We start from the raw sequence: 6,912 nt of genomic DNA, 5'->3' as shown, positions 1-6,912 counted from the left end.
CGGTGGTGACCTTCTGCAGGAGAGGCTGATTGGAGTGAACCGTACGGACCGGGGATGGGCGGTGGCCCGCCGGTACCAGATCGGGGAGTGAAGAGAAGCCAGCACCATCCGGCAGGGCCTACGGACCCCGACCAGGCTAGTAGTCGCCGTAAAACCGGTCAAATCCGTTAGCGACAGGAACCTCCAGGGTTTCCCAGCAGTCAAGACCCGATTGAAGGCAACAGCTCACACCGTAGAGGGAAGCACAGTCACCGCCAAGGCTACAGTTCCCAGGGCCAGAGCCTGCGGGCAAAAGGGGCTCCCTCAGCATCCATCCAAGCTGGGGAGCGGGTTACCGGTGGGAAGCCCGCTAGATTTTGGGGGAATAAAAGGGGTCCACCACCACATCCCCACAGGTGCACACCCACCCATCAAAGAGAGCTATAAGCCAATACCACCTTCACATTGCCAGTGTACCAAGGACATGTTGAGCAACATGAAGGCGGCTGGGGTTATCCGTGACAGTTGTAGCCTTTGGGCAGCTCTGTTGATCCTGTTAAAAAAGAAGGACGGCACCATTCCCCGTATTGAGGAATCGCTAGCTGCATTGAGAACTGCAAATTATTTTTCTACCCTTGATCTCACTAGTCACTATTGGCAAGTGTCCGTTGCTGAGGCAGACCGGGAGAAGACCGCCTTCGCCACCCCTATGGGTCTCTGCGAGTTCAAAAGCATGCCCTTCGAGCTGTGCAATGCGCCAGGAACCTTCCAGAGGCTGATGGAATGCTGCTTGGGACAAGATTTTAGGGTGTATAAAAAGGGAGATTAGATCCCGTGATCCCAACGTATTGTTACACCTCTATAAATCACTTGTAAGGCTACATCTGGAATATGGGAACCAGTTTTGGGCTCCACATTTTAATAAGGACATTCAGAAGTTAGAGTCAGTTCAAAGGTGGGCAACTAGACTACTACAAGGAATGGAAGGCCTCCCATATGATGACAAGTTGAAAAAGTTATTAAGTGATTATTGGCTGCAATGGGGCTTTCTGGCTGGTGCCAGCCTCTCTTCTTAGCACACAGGAACCACAATCCCTACACCATGCTTCAATGGATTCTCTCATCCCAGCCCAGTAAAGCTACATATTTTACACAGTCATAAGCAGCCAAAAGGGATCTATTCTATTCAATTGCAAATGATCTAGATAAGACTGAGAATAAGATACTGCACGGGACATAGCAGAGTTGGTCAAGTTGAGTGGAGATGAGTTTGCTATTTGGCACAGCTTTTTGCATCAATAAAGCAAGTAAAAGGTGTGAAAGATAAAAAAAAGGGTGAAAGTGTGAAAAGTGAATTGGCCAAATTGAGGTGCATATAAAGTTTTTGCTTTCTTTCAATTCACTAATGGGGCTCATTTGAATCAGGTGAATTGAGTTCTGCTTTTGGAAACTGGGTTAAGAAGGGGTGCACCGGTCCTGGAGGTACTGCAATACCAGGTCAATGCGTGGAGTGGACAGAGCAAGATTTTTTCCATCTCCTTGTTCTAAAAATCCATTTAATATATGGTCCCCAGAGAGGGGACGTATCAGATATTAAACTGATAAGAACAGATTTAATTTTTTTTTTTTTCTGTTTATCAGTAGGACTTCAAAATAACAAAGGTGATCGCCTCCCGTTGCCTGGGAACCGTCCAGGCACAAGAGGGCTATGTGTCACCAGAAGGCGCACACACTTCCTCAAGGCCGGCAGACGTGCAATCCCAGGCACCTTCCAGTACCGACCAAGGTAGCGTCCTCCGAAACTACACTTGATCTTAGCCAAAAGGCCAAGAAGCTATAACCCGAATTGGTTACGGCCTTGAGTGGCACCCTGGCCTATACCGGACACATCTTAGGGAGAGGGAGACAAACCCACGCCTACAGAAGACATTTTGTCACCCAAGCCAACCCTTGAAAAGGCTGTTTTGCAGAGCAAAAACAAGAAGAATGGTGCTTTTTGCAGCCGCCGCCCACTGCAATGAATCTGAATAACTCCTCCTTTTGGACACAAGCACCTCCCCTCCCCCTTGCAGTCTTTCCAATTCATGATACAAAAAGACGGACGGACAGGACAGGACAGGACAGGCTGCCTGACTTTCCGTCACTGCCACCCTTTGCCATCCTTGCCCGTAGAAAGCCCTTTCATCATCCCCAAACCCTAATCTTTTCCCTTCCCTTCCCAGATGCGTCTCACTCCCTTTCATTAGGAAGTGAGCGCAGCCTTTTCTCCGTTCTGCACATGCGCGACGTTAAACACAAATGCGCAGGCGTGCGTTCCATTACCCTCACTGCATTCCACTCCCATACAGGAAGTGGGCGCAGCTATTACTACGGTCGCACATAAAAGAACCCACGGCCACCACTGCACATAGCTGACTCCACCACAGGACACCCACTTCTACACCAACACAGGTAAGACAGGATCGGCACCTCTATGCTCCTGTTACAATCAGGCTCAGTCACCATGTGATAACGCTCTCAACTCTTTAGTTGCAGGCTCCCCTTGCTTCACCTCCACTGGCTGTGCTGCCATTTCCTCTCCCACCTGGAAGGTATACTTTATTCCACTATTTTCCTGTTTCTCTCTTCCCCCTTTTCCCATAACCTACTTTTATCTGCATTTGTGGGGTATCTATATGCTATTTACATCATAGTTTTATTCATTAATATGGAAGGGAAGAGTGCCCATGAGAGTGTTGAACTGCGGAGAGCAAGAGATTAAGCTGCTCCGATTTGCCACCATTGATAAGCTGTTCTCAGTAGATACACATGCTATCCAAACAGCAGCATCCACCATTGCTTCAGCCCACCCATTCAGTGACAGCTCACCAAGTCAGCCAGAGGAGTGGTGTAAGGAATTACACGTAGGCACTGACTCCACACCTTCACATCACAAGAAGGGGGTCTACAGGCTAGTGCAAGAATACGAGCAAGTCTTCAGCAAACATCCGCTAGACTTTTGAAGAATAAAAGGGGTCAAACACTACATCCCCACAAGTGCACACCCACCCATCAAAGAGAGATATAAGCCAAAACTACCTGCACATTACCAGTGTACCAAGGACATGTTGAGCAACATGAAGGAGGCTGGGGTTATCCGTGACAGTTGTAGCCTCTGGGCAGCTCCGTTGGTCCTGTTAAAGAAGAAGGACAGCACCACTCCCCTGTATTGAGGAATAGCTAGCTGCATTGAGAACTGCAAATTATTTTTCTACCCTTGATCTCACTAGTCGCTATTGGCAAGTGTCCGTTGCTGAGGCAGACCGGGAGAAGACCGCCTTTGCCACCCCGATGGGTCTCTGCGAGTTCAAAAGCATGCCCTTCGAGCTGTGCAATTTGCCAGGAACCTTCCAGAGGCTGATGGAATGCTGCTTGGGACACCGAAACTTTGAAACGGTACTGCTATACCTTTATGATGTTATTGTTTATTCTAAAGCAAACAAGATTTTAGGGTGTATAAAAAGGGAGATTAGATCCGGTGATCCCAACGTATTGTTACCCCTCTATAAATCACTTGTAAGGCCACATCTGGAATATGGGGTAAAGTCCTGAGCAGGTTGATAACCATTGGTTTGAGCATGGTAGGGTGTAGTGCGCATCTTCCTGCATCGGTAAAAGCTGCAGAAGTCCTTGAAGATTTCCGCTTCAAAGGCTGTGCCTTGATCTGTGAGGACTCTCTCTGAGTAGCCATGAGGTCTGCATAAGTGTGCTTGGAAGACCTTCGCTGCAGTATGGGCCATTAGATCTTTGACTTGTACCACAACCATAAATCTCGCGTAGTTGTCTACCATCGTAAGTGCATACGTGAGCTCGCCTCGATATTCTGCAACAAAACTCCCTTTTTCGATTTCAGTTTCAGCAAACACTCCTCTTCCTGTAGAAAATATTTATCATTACCTAAGACAGTCATTCTAATGCATGACAATATTAAGGCAATTTAGTTAAAACTTGTTTTAACTCACCTTTAAGGGGATTGATGTATTTCATGGTCAATCCAGGTTTGTCAGTGATGGCACTGACATAATGTATGGCGTCATTTTCGGGCGTTATCCTTTGCCTTTTCATTGTGAAAATCCAGTTGCCTATATCAAAGCAAATTCTACTACTTGTAAAGTATGCAGAAAATGAAATGTAGAACATATAACATCAACTGCTTAGGAACGCATCATAGGTTAGTACTTAAAAGGATATTGTCATGTTCTAGTCATAATGCAAGCTGGACATTTTTCATGTTACCCTGTAATCGCCGGCCTGTTCTAATGCTCACAAGCCAAGATATAGGCTCAGCTGCTAAGGCTTCCCTCTGCCTTCTGAATGAAACTTGAATATGTCTGGGTCACTGTGTATATAGCAGGTGCTCAGAAAAAATAAGAGTCAATTCAATAGAAATAGCTCTGGCACACTATAGTGATCAATAACGTAAGAAAAGAACTCTTGGAATGCTGAAAATTCTTTATTTGTGCAAAAGGATAATTCATCCAACGTTTCGACCTTGTTTTTAGGTCTTTATCAAGGATAAAGTTATCTAAGATCATAAAGGGTTACAAAACCATATAAACACGTAATTAGTACATAGTACAACATAACAGTACAATATATTGCTACTTGAGAGTACAATGGGTCAAATGACCATGATGCACATACAAAAAATTTTTCCAAAGCCATAGTGAAAACATTTGTACTGAGGAAAGAAAATTTCCACATGACCTATCTGGAGAAACATTCTGGATCAAACAACCAAAAATAGTCAAGCAGGTAAATACACACCTATATGGATAACAGGATGATATGTGTTCAATTGTATAGCGTCATTGCCATTAAGGTACAAATGGAAAACTTGCAATCCTATATAGTGAAGGAAATGAACACATATCATATCAAAGAACACAGGAACATGGGTGTGAGAAAAACCTCAATGTTTATACTTTGTTCTTTATAATGGTGTGAACATGTATATGTCTCAGTACCTTATGCACTTGAGAATTCTAGTGAGTAGATCATGAAAGCCTATTTCAGAACTGGAATCGGTAAATAATTGTAGGTGGAATCTAAATGAAAAGATGGTACAAGTGTTATCATGACTAGAGATGAGCGAACCGGTCGCGGTTCGGCTCGAGGTTGGTTCGCCGAACGGACCTCCCGTTCGAGTTCGGTTCGTCGAACGTTCGACGAACCGAACTCGAGCCAATAGGAAACAATGGCAGGCAATCACAAACACAGAAAAACACCTAGAAAACACCCTCAAAGGTGTCCTAAAGGTGACAAACAACTCAAACACATTGGAAAGTGACAAGGACATATACTCATGCGAAAACAAAACAGCTGGACAAGGAAAAAGAGGAGGACACACAGATATATGAGTATATGCAAGGAAACATCGATTCCATTAATGTGCAACTTGAGCCCTGCTCATTCTTGGCTTCCAATCTTGATAAATTGCCTGAGCTCGCCACGTACGTCTTGGGGATCTTGTCGTGTCCTGCAGCCAGCGTTCTCTCGGAACCTGTCTTCAGTGCTGCTGTGGGTCTGCTGGCAGATAAGCACACGTGTCTGTCCACTGACAATGTGGACATGGCTCTCAGAGGACTTTTCTTCCCCTGGGTCAGCCAGGGGACGGGAAAGGCACGCGTATTTTTGAGAGTGCTTCATGCAAAGCATCTTTTTCTTTTTCAAAAGGGAGCTCAACCGATGCCAGTCAAGTGGGGTGTGTGTGGCCCAGTGAGTGGAAACGAGGGAGACTGTGGTTGGAGTCCCCTCGCTGTGTCTCTAAAAGAACCAAGATGAACAAGTCATGGCTCTCAGAGGACTTTTCTTCCCCTGGGTCAGCCAGGGGACGGGAAAGGCACGCGTATTTTTGAGAGTGCTTCATGCAAAGCATCTTTTTCTTTTTCAAAAGGGAGCTCAACCGATGCCAGTCAAGTGGGGTGTGTGTGGCCCAGTGAGTGGAAACGAGGGAGACTGTGGTTGGAGTCCCCTCGCTGTGTCTCTAAAAGAACCAAGATGAACAAGTCATGGCTCTCAGAGGACTTTTCTTCCCCTGGGTCAGCCAGGGGACGGGAAAGGCACGCGTATTTTTGAGAGTGCTTCATGCAAAGCATCTTTTTCTTTTTCAAAAGGGAGCTCAACCGATGCCAGTCAAGTGGGGTGTGTGTGGCCCAGTGAGTGGAAACGAGGGAGACTGTGGTTGGAGTCCCCTCGCTGTGTCTCTAAAAGAACCAAGATGAACAAGTCATGGCTCTCAGAGGACTTTTCTTCCCCTGGGTCAGCCAGGGGACGGGAAAGGCACGCGTATTTTTGAGAGTGCTTCATGCAAAGCATCTTTTTCTTTTTCAAAAGGGAGCTCAACCGATGCCAGTCAAGTGGGGTGTGTGTGGCCCAGTGAGTGGCAACGAGGGAGACTGTGGTTGGAGTCCCCTCGCTGTGTCTCTAAAAGAACCAAGATGAACAAGTCATGGCTCTCAGAGGACTTTTCTTCCCCTGGGTCAGCCAGGGGACGGGAAAGGCACGCGTATTTTTGAGAGTGCTTCATGCAAAGCATCTTTTTCTTTTTCAAAAGGGAGCTCAACCGATGCCAGTCAAGTGGGGTGTGTGTGGCCCAGTGAGTGGAAACGAGGGAGACTGTGGTTGGAGTCCCCTCGCTGTGTCTCTAAAAGAACCAAGATGAACAAGTCATGGCTCTCAGAGGACTTTTCTTCCCCTGGGTCAGCCAGGGGACGGGAAAGGCACGCGTATTTTTGAGAGTGCTTCATGCAAAGCATCTTTTTCTTTTTCAAAAGGGAGCTCAACCGATGCCAGTCAAGTGGGGTGTGTGTGGCCCAGTGAGTGGCAACGAGGGAGACTGTGGTTGAAGTCCCCTCGCTGTGTCTCTAAAAGAACCAAGATGAACAAGTCATG

At 46.6% G+C, this 6,912-nt stretch overlaps 1 pseudogene; it reads right to left on the bottom strand.

Annotated features, from left to right (window-relative positions):
* Positions 1 to 1,439: 1,439 nt before the first annotated feature.
* Positions 1,440 to 1,646, bottom strand: LOC142283827 (U2 spliceosomal RNA; annotated as a pseudogene).
* Between the last annotated feature and the right edge of the window lie 5,266 nt (positions 1,647 to 6,912).

This window comes from Anomaloglossus baeobatrachus, unplaced genomic scaffold (genome assembly GCF_048569485.1).
Source record: "Anomaloglossus baeobatrachus isolate aAnoBae1 unplaced genomic scaffold, aAnoBae1.hap1 Scaffold_552, whole genome shotgun sequence".
In the NCBI taxonomy this organism is placed as follows: domain Eukaryota; kingdom Metazoa; phylum Chordata; class Amphibia; order Anura; family Aromobatidae; genus Anomaloglossus; species Anomaloglossus baeobatrachus.
Note: the sequence above shows the minus strand (reverse complement) of the source record. Positions and strands in the feature narration are given on the sequence as shown.